We start from the raw sequence: 22616 nt of genomic DNA, 5'->3' as shown, positions 1-22616 counted from the left end.
ATATCAATTAGAGTAATATAGATCTGAATAAATTAGAATTTATATTAATAAAATAAAATAATTTTAATATCAATTATAATAATATAGAGTACGATATAAATTAGAATTTAAATTTGGCGAGAAGTTAACCTAAATATCAATTATAATTAGAATTGATCGACCGAACAACCGACTAACCAAAGTTTTAATGTTTGTCTATTATAAAGTAGTATAGTATTGAGAGATAGATATATTTTTCCTAAAATAAATAAAAATAATAATCTTAAAAATAAGATCCAATTTTAAATTATTTATAAATAATTATATTTAATATAATATAGATTTTATAAATCCTGAGAGATATGATCTGCCAAAATTAAAAGAATCGTATTCTTCTTGGTGTTCTTCTTTAATCTCCAGAGAAGAGGTGGGCGTGCGAGAATTTCTAGTTCCTTGAAGAAGGTAAACAATGATACAAATATAAATTCATTACCGAATCGAAGTGTGTTCGCGTTAGAGCTGGCCAAACGAATGGTTTGGCTCGGCACAATCGCAATTCGGCTCACCAAAAAATCGTCTAACTCGGATCGCCACGTGTCGGGTCATTATTCGGCACAAACTGTGTAGGATAACGAACCGAATACGAACAGGAAATTATGAAACCGGAACCTGCCCGGAATCGGCCAGGAACCGGCCCGCCAGAACGTATACGAATTGGTGAGTTTGCTTTAGTCGGCTCGGCACGCCACGTGCCGAATAATTCGCCTACAACTTCATTTAACTATGAATTAAATTCTGTAATGAAATACAATTACTAGATCTTCAACTATGATATCTACATTATTATATGCCACGTATACAAATAAATTTTCAAAATTTGGAAACCTGCTAATCCATGTGCTCCATGTGTCAGTAAGGTAAGTAAGTACAATACAAATAAATAATAAATAATATATATCTGTGGAAGAACCGAAAAAAGTAACCGGTTTATTCGCCAATTCGCGAGTTGAATCGCGAATAATTCGGCACGGAACTCTTTCTTCACGTCTTATCAATGAACCGTATAATTCGTTTAATTCGCGGGCCGTTGACGATTTACTATTTTAATTGTTCGGCCCGGCTCGGCATGGACCGTTGTTCTTCACGGGCCATTCACGAGTTTAATGGTGACTTAACCGGCCCGCTAAAAATTCGGCCCGGCACGCTCGGCCCGATCGTTTGGCCACCTCTAGTTCGCGTGTATTCAAGACAATTCCATTGTATATGGTAAACCGGAAAAATATTGTTAATTTTATAAAAGTATATAAAATTGAAGTTTTTTAGGTAAAATAGGCGTGTACCAATAAATATATACCGTACCAAAAAAAAATAAAGATTCGTCTATTATATGTAGAATAGATGAGTTATAATTCTTTCAGAGAGAATTGTGTATATAATGACTATATAATTATTTTCAAAATATAGGGTAATTATTTATAATAAGGGTGACTATGTAAAACTTATTTTAAGGGTAATTCGGTAAAACCAGTGTATGCCAAAAAACAAGTTCAGTAAATATTTCGTCTTTTATATTATATAATCTAACGAATAACAGTATCAACCAAATTTTTCATGTATAGTTTTTTATAATATAATAATAAGTATAGGATTAGAATTTTTATTCCTATTCTATAATAAAATATAATTAGATTTATAAAAGAAGTTGAATTTAATAGTAAGTATAATTGGAATAATTTAGTAAAGGTAAATGATCTAACGAAGTATTGTATTAACCAAATTTTTAATGTTTAGTGTCTCTTAACATATAATATAAATATAATATAGATAGATAGAAGCGTAATTACGTAAAAATCATTAAAAAGGACATGTACCAAAAAGAGTTGCACAAAGAGACGGAGGGAGTAATGGAATTTTATGTTAATCACGTGCTACATTATAACTGAAATAGAGAGATTAACATTTAGGTGATTGTGTAAGTGAGAGTGAGAAGGTTCTCGTAAGGGTTCTGTTCAGAGGCCCGAGGTCCGAACTGATGTACGCGTGGGTTTACTAAATATTGTCCTATATTAGTAATAATTTTAATAAATTAATATCGATATACTTTAATTGATATAAAATTTTTAAGTAAGGGTAATCCGGTAAAATCACCGTCTACCAAAAAACAGGTATCGTACCAAAACTTTTAATATTTTGTCTTTTATATGATAGTAATAGATAATCCGTGCAATGCACGGTTGTTTTCATTACTATATATTGTAAATATATAATTTTAATATGTTGTCGTTAGGATCGCACAGTTGTTTTCTTCACTATATATTGTAAATCTATAATTTTATATGTTGTTAGGATTCGAACCTATAAGTAACTATGCTTATGATTTGATATGACAGTTCTGGATTGAGTGACCAGAGGACCGACAACCAAACTTTTAATGTTTCGCCTTTAATATAATAATATAGATAGATAGATAGATAGATGACCTACAACCAAACTTTCAATGTTTTATTTTTAATATAATAGTATAGATAGATGATTGTTTGTCTGATTTGTGTCTGAAAACCAAATATCATCTGCTGCTGCATCATGCGGTAAAATGTGGTGGAGCACATGAAGAAATAAAAGTCAACCGAACTCTTGACACATTCATGTCTTTCTTCGGATCATGATCTTTACCAAAAAGCTCAGCAACATAAGTACGTCAACTCATACCAGGGCCAGGGGTGACATCAGAAATAACAACATCACCATCAACAGGAAGCCCTAAAAAATACCTACATCATGTAGAGTAATAGTGACCTCTCCCATAAGCAAGCGAAAGGTATGGGTCTCTGGCCGCCATCTCTCAACAAGAGTTGATATGAGACTCCAATCAAGCTGTAAAGATGCCACTCGAGCTACACTATAGAAATCAGTAGCCTGAAGTAAAGGGACCATACGAAGATCCAGCGGTGGAAGATCATCTTGATTATTAGGATTTTTATGCCGACAGTTCAACATATCACCACCACCTAACCTCCAAATATCTGAAGATCTATGTGAAGCCTGAAGATAAAGAAGGCTAGGGTTAACATGACCCGGATGCACATCCTGGAAACATATATATGTACAAGTTAAAAAACACAGAAACATATTATTTCAATTCATAAGACGCAATAAAGTAGAGTAGACACATAAAATAGATTAGACGGGACCGACAGTCATTGTTTACACGATAACTAATTCTTTCAATGATGGACAATTATGATCATCAATTTACAGAATTTTAGTACACTGTCATAATAGAATAGCTGAAAATTGGGTACAATGAAATAGACTAAACTACCAGATCACAAAACACTTGTTGCTCTCCATATAATTTTCTAGATTTTTCCGAGTAATATACCAAATTAAAATTTAAAAGGGGCATACACATTTAAATGTAACAATGTAGAGATTACAATGATCGGAAACAATCTTTCTTACGGACATCTCAATCTACCCAGACCGTACTTGCAAACCAAATTTACAATAACTCTCTCATTGTTCTATATCTATGGACTGTCTGTATGTCAACATAAACCATAGCAAGGAAATCCACCTTGCATCTCACTATCTATTGTTCTATATGTAGTGAGATGATGAATATGTAAACTTTTCCGGTTCCATTATGAATTTGCTTTAAATCAACAAATAGGATACAATTTAATATGGGAAGTAAAGAAACCAGATAATAATAGTCTTGTTGGAGGACATTAGTTTTAGGACCCAGTATAAACACCATAAGAGTAAAAGGCAATACAAGAATTATGTATAATCATACTGGATCTATTACAATTTAATGGTTTGTCAATAATTTAATTCAAATATATTTCTAAGACATGATAACTATGTTACACTTTACAGATCTATAAATTTGGTCATGTAATGATAAACAAGATTCAACAACCTATATTAAAGGAATACTAATATCATGACAAATGACCAGTTATGACCTGCATCTTTATATTGTTATTCTTATAGCAACGTTTTATTTCTTAAATCAATCAGTCCAACTCATAGTTTCCTTCTTAACATATGGCGTTTCTTCATCCTTGACTCATTTGGCGAGTTTGCTTTTAGTAGATGTATATGATTCAATTCCTATTCTTGTTTGTAAATTATCCTTATTAGTTATGTATCTTCATATTTTTACACCAGAGTATAGTATAGTATACGGAGAGATACATCGACATTAAGCAGGTTTGGGATTATAAACTACTATCTCCTTGTGACTCATACACGGAATTCCAAATCCTAACTATGCCAGATGTCAATAATTCTCCCACGGGTTATTTCTATTTGCAATCATACACCCTACAGTATGCTACATAAATGTCAGATATATTAGCATAGCTTATATACACTGATCTCTGCATTACCTTCTGGCCTCATAACCTAGAAATTCTACTACCTAAATTGCAGATATAATGGGAAACACCTCTCTATATGTATTCTGATACACAATTCTACCCATACAATTAGGTAACATATAATTTGTTCTTCAAATTCAAAGCAAAAATAGAACCCGAAAACAGATTTAATCCAATGGGTAGTTTAATCAAACTCCATTTATGCAATCAAATCATAAAAAACATAAAAACTCAAAAATTACAAAAGCACAATTATTTACCTCAAGGTTCATGATTATTGTAAGCATAAATGATTTTGAAGCTCTGTATCTCCTCTGCATGTTCGTGTATAATCCTAATGGACTTTGAGCTCGTCTTCGTCTCTGTATTCTATCACTGATAAAACCTGTAGTGAGGTTTTATTTTTTTAAAATAAAACACAAAATGGCAGACGATACTACGTTTTAGGGTCTTAAAAAAATGCTACATTATATAACGTGGTGAAGTGATACTTTGAGCTTTAATACCCAAAAGTGATAATCTGGGGATTATTTACTCAAATTGTGACAATTGGATTCATTTCTCCATTAGCATTAGCGTCATGGTAGTAACCACACTGGTCACCTTGATTTTGAAAAAATCCTCCTCACTGAGGCTCATCAGAGCTGCACCAAACAAAGTCACATTTGTTTCCATTTTTGTCACAATAGGCTAGATAGTTAATAACAGTTTTATCAACATCACTAAAAGAGTAGTAGAAATTATCATGGACATGAAACTTTCAAGCAATAATATGCGTTTCAAACGTGGTGATAAACTAGGTTTATTGCAAAAGTGGAACCAGACACTTGAGACTCTACACTTAATATCAGCCAAGTGGTTGATTGAGACCAATTCAAGCACCACTTTTCTCTAATCTTCGGCCATACTTAAAAACTTTTATTAACCCCTTTTAGATTTATTCTTATGAGTTATGCTATTAAAAACACCTCATATAACTTCATGACTCTCAAATCATCTCGCTAATCACAGCATGCTCAACCTCGAACTCATATCGAAGCAAAAAGTCAAAACCATGCAATTCAAACAAAATAAATAAATAACAACTCTCACTTTGAACAACAATATAATATCACTAAATCATAAAGAACAAATTATAATAAACAGAGTTTAGATCCAGGAGTACTAAACAAAAATAAAAAAATCATAATCAATATAGCAACATCGTAAACTGAACTTCAATAAATTCAAGCAATATTATTGAATCAGATATCTACAAGTACAAAAACCTCGATAATCCATCGTATCAACTATCGATATTCATACTGCTTACATAAAAATAATGTAACATGCACAAATTTCGAGAAACGCACCTACATTTGATGAAATGTAAATAAAATACAACTCTGACTTCAAACGTACCAGTTGATTTGAGACTTTATCTTGAAAATATTATGATTTCTCTCTCTCTCTCTATATATATATATATTTGTGTGTGTATGTATGTGTAGTGTGTGTATATTAATCTCAGCAAGTAATGTGTGCGAAAAACTAATCCTTAATGACTAAAACCTATATATACACTTGTACATGATCTAAAACACTTAAAACGGTGTAGTATTATGTGTTGTATTGTAATTCTGTATGATATAATATAAGTAATAAGTTTAGTTATTATCATTTCTACCGAGTAGTGAAAGGGAACTCTTAGTTCTTAATAACCCTGTTTGCTTAGCACCTGAAAAAGTGTGTATGTAGATATATAACAGTAAAAGATGCTGATATAATATAGCCATATAGGGCTAAATTGAAAGGAATAAGGAGGTGACGAATAGTTTATTGTCAAATGTTTAGTTCGAAGATAAAATGTGAAAACTGAAAAGAGCAAGAGAGGTGGTTAAATAAAATCTATTTCATTTTTATATAGAAAATGTAAGATCCACAAATTGTTTTAGCAAAATCACAGTGGGTATTGATTGAAATTAGGCTTGTAAATGGACCGGTTTTGGATCAGATCGACCTATATCCATATCCATATCTATTTATTTTTCCATATTCAGATTAGTTCAACCTCAGATTTTTTATAGGCCGATTCATATCTGGATACAGATCACGAATTTCGGATCGGATATACGCTTCATTTATGTATATTTATTTTTTTTAACGTAACTTATTACAAAAGTTATTATAAATGGGAAACATACTAAAAGTTAAATATAGCATTGAATTGTAGAGTATTTGATTCTAACAATGCCAAAAAAAAATTTTTTGCTGTATCCAAGTGAAACTATTATGTGAATTGAGATAAGGGTATGTAGGTATGAAAAGTTAAAAGAATTAGAGTATAATTTAGAAATGAACCGGACTCTAAAGACCGGATCGAATGAAATACAAACCATGGGTCTGAACTGAGGATAAAGATTCTAAATAAGGGGTTATTAATGGATCAGATCGGCCTAAATTCATATATGCTCCATTTATAATCGGATTTTTCTTATCGAATCGAATCTCGGATCAGATTTTTAATAGGTCGATCCATATCCGCTAAAATGGTCTTGAATCGTATCGGGTCGGATCAGATCTTCACTCCATCGACAGGTCTAATTGGCATTCACATAAATAGCCCTAATTAAAATATCACATCTCGTCACATAATTTTGTAAGTTTTTTTGTTCAATATTGTGCATGTAGCATTACTCTTTTTATATTATAGTATTAAAATCAATGAAATTTAATTGTACTAAATTGTTGGGATTACTTTTAATATGTATTATATTATATTTTACATTTATACAAATTAAGGTTTTCTTTTATAAAAAAAATTGATTATAATGTATTTTTCAATCAAGATTATAATGTTGAATTAATCATACTAAATGAAATAGAATTTAAATAAATAATTTCTAAAATTTATATAGTAATATAGTTATATGTGTTTAAACTAGAATATATTTATAATCGTAATATAATTAAATTTGTTACGATACATTTTAATTAAGTAAAAGTTTGTGGTTTGCAAACTATTGTGTGAGTCCATAGAGTTTACCCAGTACGCACCTATACGATGAAAAAGAAAAAAAAAAGAGTAGAAGTTTATAGTATTAATAGGTTCAAGTACCTAAAACTGACTACCAAAGCAAGTATAAAAAACGAAGTACACTAAATTTATGCAAAAAATAAATTATCACAATAAAGGCGTTAATAAATTTTAATATTGATCCCGGCGAGTGAGTTTTTTTATCAGGAGATATTATCACTTTAGTTTTTATCAAATTTGACTATTCTAGTTTTCTGTAAAGGATTTTAGATATAATTTTGTAAAGGATTTTAGAAATAAAACCAACTTTAAAAATAATTTCGTAAAGAATTATAAAATTAGACATCTTTTTTACTTTTTTTGTAAAGGATTCTAGTATGTGCCCATGCTAAGAATAGTCTGATGAAATATTCACAAAATATTGATGAATACCTCATTAATAATTACACAAATTTCCACCAATAAAATTTTTACAACTCATCAATCACATTTTCTTAGCATGTGTCAATGTGCACACTAGACAAACTGTTTTTACTTTTATTTATTTAGTTCTTTTCTTTTTCTCCCATATTTATTTTGAATTATAAGTTGAATTAGATTTAATTTTAAATTGTTTTAAGTATTCACAGTTTGGTCAAAAGATTAGACATTGTCGAACCTTAACAAAAGAGTAGGAGTAACATATCAGCGCCTCCTTAGGAAACCTATTCATTCTACTACGCCCTTGATGTGCAAGAATAAATAGGTTTTAAAAATTCATACACATTTTATATAAAAAGATCTGCTTCAACTAAAAATCCCAATTCAATGATACCTCACAGCTCACACTACTATTTATTGTCTTAACTAGATCATTTTGACCCTTATAGGCTACTCCATCAGTTTCAACATACAAACACTTTCAAAAAAACCATGCACATTGAGAAAAGTGAACATATTATAATTAATTTGAATATAATATTTTAAATATGATTTATCTTGAAAATATAAATTAGAGAAATGTGAAATAGAGTTAATGTTGAAAATATAAACTTAAATAGAGACGACTAAATTGAAACAAAACTTTCTTCCAAATAGGACGTATTGTGAAACGAAGAGAGTAACATAAACAACGGCACTCACAATATTGCATTTTATATGCCTGCACAAACAAAGGTGGGCGTAATGCTACCGAGCATCATTTTAAGATGTACAATATGAGGCCCAGTGAGACTACAAGAACTATGCTAAAAATATGAAAACTCAAGGAATTGCCGCCCAGTGAGACTACAAGAACTATGCTAAAAATTTGAAGAGTTGAGGAATTGCCATCTAACTGTATACAAATCCCAATGTCGCCCTGGTTCAGCATTACACAAACTGTTGGTAAGAAAGAGCTTGAACTATTCCAAGATCAGGTCCATATTCGCTTATCAAGCAATCACGACGTATTTTGAAGGGGACAAAATTGACAACAAGATGCAGAATCCACATAAAAAAGAAATTTGTTGCTATTAAAAATCTGTTGTGCAAGTCCAAAAAAAAACAATTCACTTCTATCAACTATGAGACAATTCTCTCATATAAAAAGTGACAATTCACTTCTGCAGACTCATTTCTGCTGTGATGTATATAGTCTTTAGCTTATAAAACCTCGTTTTAGTATAAAGTCCTGTGTTTCTAAGATTAGAATAACAGAATTCTATTTCCTAAAAGTTTATAGAATAAATCACTCTTACATTGCAAATGATTACTGTACACATAATAAGGATTGTTAAAAAAAACGAATAACCTAAACTCAGCAAAGACTTTTTTTGTCAGATAAACTCAGCAAGGTCTTGTTTGCATTTGTTTTACATTTTAATTAAGGTGTTTGGTTCCCAGTTTATTTCAATATTGTTACACTCATTAGCTTCGCTGTTATATTATATTATGTAGTAGTAATATATGTCTTATATATGGGGGCCTAGATGCTACTAAAGGATGGTTAGATTATATAAAAAAACTAACCAAACAAAATTTATGATAAACTAAAAAATATGGTGGACAAGTTGTGAATGTAAAGGTTGATATTAGAGCACAATTTTGGACTTGGGAGTTATGGCATCACTTTACTCTGATTTGTGTTAGAAGTTCAAATAATGACCCACATTGGCTAATGTAAGTTGCACTAGTATCTACATATAACCCAGTTGAAGATCATCAATTTGTCCCTTCGGGGACATCCGATAAAATTGGAACGATACAGAGAAGATTAGCATGGCCCCTGCGCAAGGATGACACGCACAAATCGAGAAATGGTCCAAATTTTTTTGCCAATTTAGCAATCAATATTTTTTAGGATTAAACTATAAGTTGTGACCGTCTTTGGCGGGGATCAACAGACACTCTTACTATTTAATCCCCGTTTTCGATTAATTGGCAATCATTTTTTCAGTTGGCTATCTTTGGAGAGCACTGCACGCACACTCTGTCTAGCCACTCTGTCTAGCCGACCCTTGTTTTTCGGTTAAAATCACTTAAACTTGGGTCTTGGAGCAACTGACTCATAATCTAAACAAGATGTAAGATGAAAAACACTTAATTTGCATAAATCCAAGTTACCCCCTCTCATACTTCACTTGACAATAGAAGCAGCAATTTAAGATTAATTTCAATACCTGTTTCTCTGGTCTCTTCTATTTGTTATAGTCTAGACTGACTTCCAAAAATAATCCAATTACCATTTGGAACCAGCCCATCCCCATTCTCTTCGTCTTTTTTATTTGTCTTCGTATCAACTTCTAAAAGGAAGAAGAAGAAGATTGAAGATTGACAATTCACTGAGAGCTCCAGGTTGTCCATTGAGAGACCAAAATCTTGAGCATGACTTTGACATATATTGAGTGCACTGAGTCAACCAAAAAGAACACTTGATAGAGTAGATTGCTCAAGAACTATATACTAAGAAGCATAACACAAATGATTGCTTAAACCATCAACCTTTCCAACATTTTTTCATTCTAAGAATAAAAAAACTCAAGAACTCATTTTTCCACTATAACGAGAATTCCCGAGGAATATTCTTACGATGAAGAATTACACTTGTATTAACAATAACATAGGTCAGTGTTGCACATCATAAGACCAATTCAATAAACAGCACGAAGAGAATACAAAAGTGTTTCCTAACCATAGATGACAAGAGTTTCAGAATCTCAGGAAGATGATCAGATACTAGCGTTTCATTTTTTTAATCACCTAGAAAAACGTGCAAAAGTAGAGAACGGTCTATTTCTGTTTGGCACATCTACAGGATTTCAGAAGACTTCTTACATACTTCATATGTTTAATCTACGGTTTTTCTATGGCGGGCACACAAGGGCACACAAGGGCACACAATAAAAACAAAATTTTATAACTTTAGCTTGTTTTGATTGGATAATGGTCCATAAATAATGAAGTTGACGCAATCATTATTGTAACTATTTTGCATGATTATGGACTCCTATCTATTACACAGTATTAGTTTAGATTTCCACTGGCTAGCTCTCTAGCATTTCCAAGTTTGGGCCGTAAGGTGGGATGGATGCATCCAATCAGGGAGATTTAGGTAGGAGTTCTTTGCTCAGAGAGATATTATACCCATCTGCACGTATTGTTCCCTAATATTGTAGTTTAAAGGCTTTCCCCTTGCAGTTCGAGACGCCTCTAGCTGTCAATTCTCCCACGATGCACTGTTTCAAAACTTTATTTACCTAAATTTACTTTGGTTTTCTGCCTTAAACCCTTCTTATCTTTGCATGTGCTAAACATTTAAGATGCAAATTTCATCCATCCAGGTATAATTACCATTCTACTCTCCCCAACATAGGATGTAACATTTTATACGAGGTTATAAAAGCATCACATTTTTAAAATCTTAATGTTCTTCAGAACACGCACACACACACAACCTCTCTTCTTCTCGTAATAAATCACATAAACTGGATTGATATGCAAAGATGATATAAGATAAAAGTAATTAAATCGCATAAATATAAGTTACCATCTCATGCTTCAGCTGACCAAGGAATCAGAAATTTCCGAGTACCTTGCAGTACTGCTTCTTTGAACCAGCCCATCATCACGCCTTTGTGTATTTTACTTGTCTTCGTCTAAACTTTCAAAAGGTAGAAACAGTCCACCGAGAATTACATGTTGTCCATTGAAACCAAAATCTAGAGCATGGAGAGTTAAGGCTCGGATGTATATTGAACACACTGAGTCAACCAGAAAGAATACTCGCATTAATAGTTCTCAGAAGCATTACACAGATTATCGCTAAAACAGTCAAGTGGAGCCAAAATCATAATCTGTGACATGGTGGCCCGCGTTCCCGCACCCCTGCAAGTTGTAGTTCAAAATAGTGTCCTCCAATCCTATGTGGTTAAACTATAGCTGTACTACAATATATATATATATATATATACTTGAAGCACGTGACTGAAATTCCGAGTATTTTCCCTTGATATCTGTTAAGATTAAATTACACATACACACAATTTGGATGGGTTGAAAACGAAAAAAATTCTACAAATGCCAAGGAACTGTCAAATATAGTTCGCCATTTTAGTGAAGATGTGTTCTAGTCGTCTCTTGTAATATCTCATTCATTTGGGTATTTGTGTATGTTCTGTACCAAATAAAAAATTCACCATGGTCAGAAGATTTGTTTCCACTCGGACTAATTCCAAGTGATTTCAGCACACAGGTAACTCTCTTCTGTCCATAAATATGGCTGGCAAGCCGTGTGTATGTATTGTCAAAGTCAAAGACCTTGGTACCACATCGGGATAAATTTGGAAGAGGCATAAGGACTGATGTATAAATACAGAATTACACACAGAATAAAGTCATACCTTTCTCGGCCTTTTGGCTAAGATCAAGTGTAGTATCTGTTCTTATCAGTTTAATATCTGATATGTGGGCCATAGGTCCACACGATATTAAATTAATTTTTTAAGGGGGAAGGTCCATCACAATAGCTTGCTATTGGGGTCTTCATGTGTCGCCCAAGTGTTGCACTATTGCTCGGGCCTGGTGCACCCCACCAAATCATTTTTTCAAAACATTTCAGGTTATTATACAAATTTTATTCCTAATGGTAAATGGTAAATTTTATTCAAAACATTTCTGGTAAATTCCTCTCCAATATATCAGCAGAGAAGCAACAGGAAAATATCAAAGATTTGAAATGACTGCAGGAGCAGAATTTTCAGTATGGCTTATGGAAGAAAGCACAATCGAGGGAATTTGTTATCTAATTCATTTCCAAAACATAAATCGGATTTTTTATCGTGAAAAATTGGCAAAAACGTCATGGTCGTTCCTTGGGTGGGCTCCTAAACAGGAAATGCATCGGGATGAGTCCAGGGAGTGCCTCCGGGGACTATATGAAGTGTTTCCAAGGTAGTGTAACTTCTTGTACTCACACCCTGCTCACCTATGAGGCAAGGACATGACGTAAAATTCCAGCAACGGATTCGTCAAGGTGACGGTTTCACTGTGATTTACCCAAAAGCTCTGACAAAAGGCTGATTTGTTTTTCAGATTTGCAGGGAAAACAAAACAAAAGGGAGCAGAATTCTCAATAGCAAGCCGGGTCATATTTTAGTGCCCAAACAGACCCATATAGAAAAGTTCAAGCAACCATGCTCCTCCCGCAGCAATATAAAGGGGCACTAATTCCTAACACATCTCACGCAGCCATGTAGAGAGCACAAAGCGAACTATTCTTTCGCCTTTTACTAAAGAATACCGTGTGCTCGCTACTTATAATGGCATACGATCATTTTTGGAGGGAGATTCCAGTGGAATTATCCCCTACAGTTCTAGTCTAATTTTTACTTAAATTTTATTCAAATGAACGGAATTGTCCCCTACGGTCCAAGTCTCTCCTATATAACCCAGTTTAAGATCATTTATTTGTCCAATACAGAGAAGATTAGCATGGCCCCTGCGCAAGGATGACATGCACAAATCGAGAAATGGTCCAAATTTTTTTAACTTTATTTTTGCAAAATTAGTAACCGATTTTTACTTTTTATCGGGGTTTAGACTAATATCACACTCTCCCTAGCTAGCCCTTGTTTTTTGGTGAAAATGACATTTTTCACGATGCACTGTTTCAAAATTTTATTTACCTAAATTTACTTTGGTTTTCTGCATTAAACCCTTCTTATCTTTGCATGTGCTAAACATTTAAGATGCAAATTTGATTTATCCAAGTATAATTACCATTCTACTCTCCCCAATATAGGATGTAACATTATATACGAGGTTATAAAAGCATCACATTTTTAAAATCTTAATGTTCTTCAGAACACGCACACACACACAACCTCTCTTCTTCTCGTAATAAATCACATAAACTGGATTGATATGCAAAGATGATATATAATAAAAGTAATTAAATCCCATAAATATAAGTTACCATCTCATGCTTCACCTGACCAAGAAATCAGAAATTTCCGAGTACCTTGCAGTACTGCTTCTTTGAACCAGCCCATCATCACGCCTTTGTGTATTTTACTTGTCTTCGTCTAAACTTCCAAAAGGTAGAAACAGTCCACCGAGAATTACATGTTGTCCATTGAAACCAAAATCTAGAGCATTGAGAGTTAAGGCTCGGATGTATATTGAACACACTGAGTCAACCAGAAAGAATACTCGCGTTAGTAGTTCTCAGAGGCATTACACAGATTATCGCTAAATCGATCAAGTTTCACAGCATTTGTGCAGTTTTAAAAATTTACAGAACTTCAAAACCATGTGATTCCTTTACGACTGAATTTTTTTTTTACCTATGATTCAAAATTCTTTATACTTAATTTATTCATGCTTTCTCGTTTTTCTTCCTGCTCTTTAATTTTTATCAGAGAATATATCAGAGCAGTTGCCCAAACATTGCAAACAAGAATATTGCATGAAGTATTAAGCTTCGTATTATCAATAACTTAGGTCCTTGTTGCACACGAATAGTTTACCTTCACATGAATAATCTATTACTAATATTACAATCCTACAAGTACACAATTAGAACCAATATAAATCACTTGCACCAATTGTAATATAGTAAACTATCAAAATATTCAAAATAATAAAAATTTATCAAGACAGAGATAAAAAATTTGGTAAATACTGAAAAGAAACCCGTGCATCACGCAGCTTATAAGCTGGTAATTGTACTTTTAGAAAAGAATATAATAACGATTCTAACTTAAACTGCATAACTGCATAAAAAACGTTAAAAAAACAAAACCTAATACGAGTTTTCGTAGAGAAGAGAAAAATTTAGTAGACTGATATTCAGTATCTAACAGCTACTTCCTGAATTCAACTTTTAACCGACTTAGTAAGTTACTTTAATTTATCTCACACACACATCTAAATTTCAGTTTGTAAGTCGGTTATGATTCACAGTAATAAGCACAAGCAAACTACACCTTAGTAGATAAAATAAGTCTTTTAGTTAAAATCAGTTTAAAACAATCAAGGATATACTACTTTGTATAGTAGGAGTTGCATATAACACTTTCTTGTAATCAATGTTCCCTCGTCGAATACAGATCAACAAACATGATGAAGGCCAATTGCCTAGGTTGGTGACCTCCGTTGCACATACGAGGGGTGCTTACCTAAGGTCTACCCGTATCTGTGACATGGTGGCCAGCTTTCCCGCACCCCTGCAAGTTGTAGTTCAAAAAAGTGTCCTCCAATTCTATGTGGTTAAACTATAGTTGTAATACAGGATATATCTACTTAAAGCACGTGAGTGAAAAATTCTGAGTATTTTCCCTCGATATCTGTTAATATAAATTACATATAAACACAATTTGGATGGCTTTAAAACGGAAAAAATCACCAAGAGTTGCAGGTTGTCCATTGAGATCGAAATCTTGAGCTCTTGACCATGGAGGCTAAGGCTTTAACATTTTATAAAACACCCCGAGTCAACCAGAAAGAACACTTGGACAGTATATCAACATTAGATATATCATAAGAAACAGTAAGCTAAAGCTTTATACACATCTATTAATTACAATCATAACGAATCTTCAATCATCTAATTACAGTGTCGATAGTTTATGTGCACGAATAATCCCAAGATATAATTTTACTATTCCTACTCTTTAATTTTTATCAGCAAAATTAGGAGCAATAGATAGAACATTATAACATTATGTATTTTCAATAATATAGGTCACTATTGCACACCATAAGCCAAAGAACAAGAGGGTTAAACGGTGATTTCTTTACCTACTTTGGAGGGGCAGATGAATCTACTCCTTGGGGGCAGGAACCGTTTTCTGGATGCCTTACAAATGTATCTGTTATTTCTCTCTACGTTACTTGTTCCAGTCACAACTCCAAAAAAGCAGCAGATTGAACAAGAACATTGTAATGAGAAGTGCAATGTGACACTCAGCTTATTTGGCATCCATTGAGACCATTATTGCATACAGTGGTGAAGGTTTTGACTTTCTTCTATCATCCACACAAGACTGGCATTGTTAGTTGCAAGTCTAAACGTCAATGAAGCACATGAGCAATACGATTTCAGTAGCTTTTATAAATCATCTATTGAAATACAATGTAAGGTTGGGCCTGTTGGGGGTTATTCACTGGCTTGCCCATTCCAAGTAGGGAGCAGGGTCATGGGCTTTAGGCGAAGGCCTGGAGTTCCTGGCCCCTAAAGAGGAGGGCACTGCGCTAGGCTGGCTTCACAGAGCAGCGAACACTTCCCTCTCCTGTCGGTGGAAGGATAACAGGCCAGTTCTCCACTTGTCCATCAAACACCTGATGGGGCAGTCAACCATACAACCATCTTTTTATATCTGGTTTTTTCGTGACTTCGAAACCAAACACACCTTACATTATCTAGCAAATTTCGCCAATTTTTTTTAAAGAGTGGCAGGATTTTTATATCTGGTTTCCATGACTTAAAACCAAAGACACCCTTACATTGTGTTAACAATGAGTACTGGTTTTCATGACTTAAAACCAAAGACACCCTTACATTGTGTTAATAATGACGTGTCTAACAAATTTCCCCAATTTTGAAAGGAAAAAAGAAAGGAGAGGCAGGATTTTTTTATCTGTTTTTAATTGACTTAAAACCAAAGACACCCTTACATTGTGTTAATAATTACGTGTCTAACAAATTTCACCAATTTTGAAAGAAAAAAAAAGGAGGGGCGGGTTTTTTTATCTGTTTTTTCATGAACATAAAGTTAGTTCACCAGATTCAAGTCACCGTGGATTTTTCTTGACATAATTACATGTAGACCCATTTCAAGCCGCTTTAAGCTGTTAAACATATGTCAAAAAACAGTCACTTAGACTAAAGTAAACATATGTCAAAAAACAGTCACTTCCACTAAAGTACATAGTTCACACACACGCAACATATGCTCATACAAAATAAAAACCTAAAGGTCATCTACTTTTTTATGCCATCAATTAGCCACATAGATTTCTTCAAAAAATAAAATAGAATTAAGCAGCTCAGATCTCCTAAATCTTTCAATAATACATAAATCTAGATGTTAAAAGAAGTAATTATAACATTAAACCCATACTTTTAACATATATAATTAGTAAGAGAAAGTATTATTCAATACATATATGTATAACTACAAAATAACTATCATCTCTCTCTCTCTCCCTCTCCCTCTCCCGCTCTCCCTCTCCCTCTCCCTCTCCCTCTCCCTCTCTCCCTCTCTCCCTCTCTCTCTTCTTTCTCTCTCTCCCTCTCCCTCTCCCTCTCCCCCCTCTCTCTCCCTCCCTCTCCCTCTCCCCCTCTCTCCCCCTCTCCCTCCCCCTCTCTCCCTCTCTATCAAACACAGCAGCGACCAAGAATAAGAGAAGAGTTTACTGACCGGAGATAAAAGGAAAAGCTTCAAAATCGCCGGATGATGATCGGAGAGATATCTCCTAGAAACTCGTGCAAAAAGTAGCGTACGCTTCGTTTCTGCTGGGCACCAACAGGACTCGAGTACTTTATTATGACATACACGCAAATTGTTTGCCATGATTTTCGGACTCTTCGTTTTACCTTCGAGTGCCCGTGTCGGACACTCGACACCCAGAAATGCACACTCGGACCTGGACACCTATTTTAGGCTAAAAACATGTGTGTTTTTTCAAATTGTTGACGCGTCCGTTACTTAGACACGTATCCATGTCGGACACGTCCGTTACTTGGACACGTATCCATATCGAAATCAAACACACCTTACATTGTTTTAAGAATGACGTATCTAACAAATTTCGCCATTTTTTCTTTAAAAGAGAGGCAGGATTTTTGTATCTGGTTTCCATGACTTAAAATCAAAGACACCCTTACATTGTGTTAATAATGACGGACTGGTTTTCATGACTTAAAACCAAAGACACCCTTACATCGTGTTGATAATGACGTGTCTAAAAAATTTCCCCCATTTTGAAAGGAAAAAAAAGAAGAGAGGCATGATTTTTTATCTGTTTTTTCATGACTTACAACCAAAGACACCCTTACATTGTGTTAATAATTACGTGTCTAACAAATTTCACCAATTTTGAAGGAAAAAAAAGGAGAGGCAGGATATTTATATCTGTTTTTTCATGAACATAAAGTTAGTTCACCAGATTCAAGTCTGCCATAGATTTTTCTTGACAAAATTACATGTAGACCCATTTCACTTTAAGCTGTTAAACATATGTCAAAAAACAGTCAGTTACACTAAAGTACATAGTTCACGCACGCGCAAAATATGCTCATACAAAATAAAAACCTAAAGTTCATCTCACACGAGCTAATTAACTTTTTATGCCATCAATTAGCCACATAGATATCTTCAAAAAATTAAATTAAATTAAGCAGCACAGATCTCCTAAATCTTTCAATAATACATAAATCTAGATGTTAAAAGAAGTAATTAGAACATTAAACCCATACTTTTAACATATAATTAGTAAGAGAAAGTAGTATTCAATACATATATGTGCAAGTACAAAATAAATCTATCTCTCTCTCTCCCTCCCTCTCTCCCTCTCCCTTTCGCTCTCGCTCTCCCTCTCCATCCCTCTCTCTCTCTCTCTCTCTCTCTCTCTCTCTTCTCTCTTCTCTCTTCTCTCTTTCTTCTCTCTCTCTCTCCTCTCACTCTCTCTCTCTCTTCTCTCTCTCCCTCTCCCGCTCTCCCTCCCTCCCGCTCTCGATCTCCCTCTCTCTCTCTCTCGTCTCTCTCTCTGTGCACACCCACTAACACATGACACTTACACATGCATGTCTAATACAAAAAACAAGAGAACAAACACAGCGACCAAGAATAAGAGAAGAGTTTACTAACCGGAGATAAAAGGAAAAGCTTCAAAATCGCCGGATGATGATCGGAGAGCTATCTCCTTGGAACTCGTGCAAAAAGTAGCGTACGCTTCGTTTCTGCCCGGCACCAACAGTACTCCAGTACTTTATGACATATACGCCATTTGTTTGCCATGATTTTCTACCCACTAATTTTCAAATACATTAACTATTTTTCACTTTGTTAACTGTTTAGCATCATTAATTTTTAAGTAAATAAATTTTTTGTAGTTTAGTCCCGGTCCGATGCCCAGTTAATATTTAATTTATTTAAAATTAACGTGTTAGTTTAGTAAAAAAATATTGGAAAATTTTTAATGATACTCTCTTAGAATTGATTTTTTCAAATGGTATATAAAATAGTTTTGGTTTACAGATGACACCATTCTACTATTATATCATTCTATATTGTACCCCTATTGTTAACTTCCGTTAGGAAAATGTTATAATTTTGGTATTATTCGGAAAAGTCGAGTACATTAATAATTTTTCTTAAATATAAATGATTAATGTGATATAGATGATATCTTATACAAATTAGGATATCCAAACTGACAGTGAAATATTCAGTCGACTAAAATTAGTCATTTTTTCAGAATTGTTATTTTCGTTAATTTTTTTTTGAAAATTAGTTATTTTTGTCAATTTGTTTCTACATATATCTCGTTCTAAATTTGAATTTTCTTTTATTCTCTTTTTTTTAATACTAGAAGTTATAAATTTATAATCAATTTTTTAAATATATATATATGTCCAAATATAAGATGAAATGTTTTTACCTTAAAGTAAGCATAAAATTAAATGATTAACAAAAAAAAGTATGTGGTCGTCTAGTTCTAGCTATTTTTAACTTTTGATTTTCCCGTAACTAAAAACTCTTTGATTTTTTATGTAATATTTCGTAATTTTTAGAATTGTAATATTAGAATAATTGAAAAAAAAAGATTTAAAATTTGATAAAAAATAGGAATAAAGTTAGAAGGTAGCGATGAGTCGATCAGATTTGAAAACAAATAACTTGTAAGTTAAGAATCACTAGTATATAGCCTAAAACCCGTGCGATGCACGGATTATTTTTAATACTATATTATTTTTTGAATTTAATTTGAAATCAAATTTTTAATATTTGAAATTGATTTGCTTAAAATTTTAAGTAAAATGATTTGAAAATAACTATACATATATGTTAATCCCAAACAATCTAACTACAGAATTACTTAGGGGAGTTGAATGAAATTCTGATTTATTTTGGAAATTAAAACTTCTTTACAGATATAAATATGAGAATGTTTAAATAGGCTAATTGCGGATAAGAAATATTCAAGTATTCAAATACTAAGTAAATAAATTGGGATGTTTAAAACTTTCTGGTGGATTGTTATTTCCACCAGATATATATATATATATGTAGAAGATCTTTGTGATGCAAAAGCACACAGCTACTTACAAAAGTTCTTACAAACTAAAACTTGAGAGTTCTTAAAGATCCAGCTTACGAATGCTCTCTTGTTTTGTTTGTTTTGATTATATCAATCTCACTTTTTAACTCTAGCTACTTTTCGTTTATAATATCACCAAATTACATGTGTTATAAGACAAAACAAAAGTATATTATCTAGGTCTAATCACATGTTTCTTTATTTCTTTGTCCAATGCAATCCAGATAGATATGGCATCTTTGAACGCCCATGTTTTGCATGGAAATGAAAATGATTCTTGATCTTCATAATCCTTATTACAGGCTGCCACATTCCTTTTGTATACAGTCAACCCATGTGACTGTCAAATCACTATCAACTCCTATTTGAATTTGTTATATGTCGAGACTCTGTTGATTATTCGTCGAGACTCTATTGGATCATCCGTTGATTGAGACTTCGGTCATCTTTCGAAGCCTTGTAGAAACATCCGTTGAAAGTATTTTCATGGCAGTTGACTCAATTTCATTTATGTAAAATTACAAGACATCTAATATTTACAATTAGCCAACCTATTTTGCATAACATTCTAGTAGCCAAAATGACTTAGAATATCCTACAACTTCTAATTCTCTAAGACATTACAGTACACATGAATGTGCTACAAAAATTTATTTAAACATGAGCTACTCTTTCAACGGATGACAGAGTAAGATTATCCGTTGAAAGCTACAATTACACTTAATTAAATCTATTAAGGTATTTTGGTAAAATATTATCAAGCCTACAACATATTCGTAATAATCTCCCCTAAATTATGTCTACTAGAATTGTAGGCATAACTTTAGGAGGACTTGATGATAACAAAACGCCTTATACAAAAGGATCATTCAATAGCAGATAAAATTATAAGTGCTGTAATTTTTTTTGAAAGTTGATAAAAGAAAGTTCAAAAGTCTCACAAGTTTTGTTCAAGGTGCTCCTCTAGTCCGAGCAAATTAATCTTTTTTTCTTGAATGTCTAGTCCTCTTTCCCAGCTTCACATTGTTCTCTTCTATCTAGAGTTGGAGTTGTCTGTAGAACTCAGATTCATCCTCATTAGATAGATCCAGCATCTCTTGCATTTCCTTGAGAGTTTCATTGTTTGACATTTTTAGCTGGTCTTCTAGTTTGAAAAATCTTCCGGTGTTCCTTTCATCCTTGAACTCCATCAACCAATATGACTTCAAATGCACTCTACTTCCAGTGTAAGGAATAGTTAAGATTCTTGGTAGTGCACTTGGTTCTCTCCAGCTTCTTTGTATTTGTTGAATTTTGTTAAGTATCTCAGTTTTGGCCACCTGGGTGAATCCAAAATCCTTCTTGATTGCAGAGAATACTTTAACTGAGACAATGTAGCCTTCATTGAGAATCCTATGAAGAGACCATGTTATTTCCTTTTCACTCTTATACCTGAACACTAATCTTTCCGGGAGTCTGTTGTGGGCATCAATTGCTCTCACTTCATCTAGCTCATTCAAGTAAAGATTAATGTCTAAAAACTCCTTTATGTCACAAATAAAGAGTCGATCTCCTATATTGATTGTTGTCTTGGGTTCAGATAAGGTTTTGGATTTAAATGGGATAGACTTGACTGGCTTTGTAGGTATATTCTTTCTTTTTTTAGCAGTGGTTGGTATTGGGATTTTCAGCTCAGGAATAGGTAGGCTTTCCCAGTCTATTGGTTCGTCCTTGGGAATTATTGGCTCACCATGAAAATTCATACCAGGATGGACCTTGATTTCAACTTGCTCCATTGTGGGCATAGTTGGTTGATTTGTAGTAGTAGACTGAATTGGCTTTGGTTCTTCCTTTTCTTCTTCAAATACCAGCTTCCTTTTGGCTCTTTCCTTTATTCTTTTTACATATTTCTGCGTTGGTTCCTCCATTTCAGTTTCAGTTATGATGGCAGGCTTCTCACTTTCTGACTTGGTAGTAAGCTTTTCAGCTTGTTTTTTAGCTTCTAAGGCAGCCTACCTTTTCTGATACTTAAGCCTCGATTTTTCTTCTTTCTTGGCTTCTCCAAATTGGGGATGTCCAGCAATCACACAAATCAGTTTGCCATGCCTGTAGATCTTTGATATTCTTTTCTTCAAGACTGAGTCTCTTGGATCCTTGTGATTTGCAATAGAGTGACCAAGCAGCTTCTTTTCATCAGGTTGAGGAGTTGCATAGACTAGGTCAATTGGATTTTTTCTTGAATGTTTTGATGAGTGATTCTTGGGCTTCAAAATCACAGTGGTCTTTTGATGTCTTCTAAATGAGGTTTGACCCCTTTTTATATTCCCCAATCTCATTTTATTTATTGAAATTTGTCTCAATTGAGTGAAGTGTTTCACAGATTTGTCTTGATTTGCAATTGGATCAAATACATTTTCAACCTTCTCATCAATTTTCTGCCTTTGTTCTTTCAGCTTGAGTTCAGCTCCTGC

At 33.4% G+C, this 22616-nt stretch overlaps 1 long non-coding RNA gene and 4 other non-coding genes across 9 annotated transcripts; 4 read left to right on the top strand and 1 right to left on the bottom strand.

The window, feature by feature from the left end:
* Positions 1-2473: 2473 nt before the first annotated feature.
* Positions 2474-18415, bottom strand: LOC141695203 (uncharacterized). 5 transcript variants are annotated; one of them, XR_012564370.1, is made up of 8 exons: positions 17265-18412; positions 15643-16692; positions 15248-15308; positions 15021-15068; positions 11390-11603; positions 10023-10252; positions 4628-4736; positions 2477-3066 (listed from the first exon to the last, which is right to left on the bottom strand). It is a non-coding gene; the product is annotated as an uncharacterized LOC141695203 (long non-coding RNA). The 5 variants fall into 5 exon arrangements; XR_012564369.1 differs by lacking the exon at positions 15248-15308 and having other exon boundaries at positions 2478-3066; XR_012564367.1 differs by having other exon boundaries at positions 2474-3066; positions 15021-16692; positions 17265-18415.
* LOC141698837 (U6 spliceosomal RNA) lies at positions 9572-9674 on the top strand. Its single transcript, XR_012565337.1, has one exon. It is a non-coding gene; the product is annotated as a U6 spliceosomal RNA (small nuclear RNA).
* LOC141699313 (U2 spliceosomal RNA) lies at positions 12239-12434 on the top strand. Its single transcript, XR_012565785.1, has one exon. It is a non-coding gene; the product is annotated as a U2 spliceosomal RNA (small nuclear RNA).
* LOC141698769 (U5 spliceosomal RNA) lies at positions 13088-13203 on the top strand. Its single transcript, XR_012565272.1, has one exon. It is a non-coding gene; the product is annotated as a U5 spliceosomal RNA (small nuclear RNA).
* Positions 13282-13385, top strand: LOC141698987 (U6 spliceosomal RNA). The gene has a single exon (XR_012565480.1). It is a non-coding gene; the product is annotated as a U6 spliceosomal RNA (small nuclear RNA).
* Positions 18416-22616: the final 4201 nt, after the last annotated feature.

This window comes from Apium graveolens, chromosome 11 (genome assembly GCF_009905375.1).
Source record: "Apium graveolens cultivar Ventura chromosome 11, ASM990537v1, whole genome shotgun sequence".
Lineage (NCBI taxonomy): Eukaryota > Viridiplantae > Streptophyta > Magnoliopsida > Apiales > Apiaceae > Apium > Apium graveolens.
This window is presented reverse-complemented; position numbering and strand designations above follow the sequence as displayed.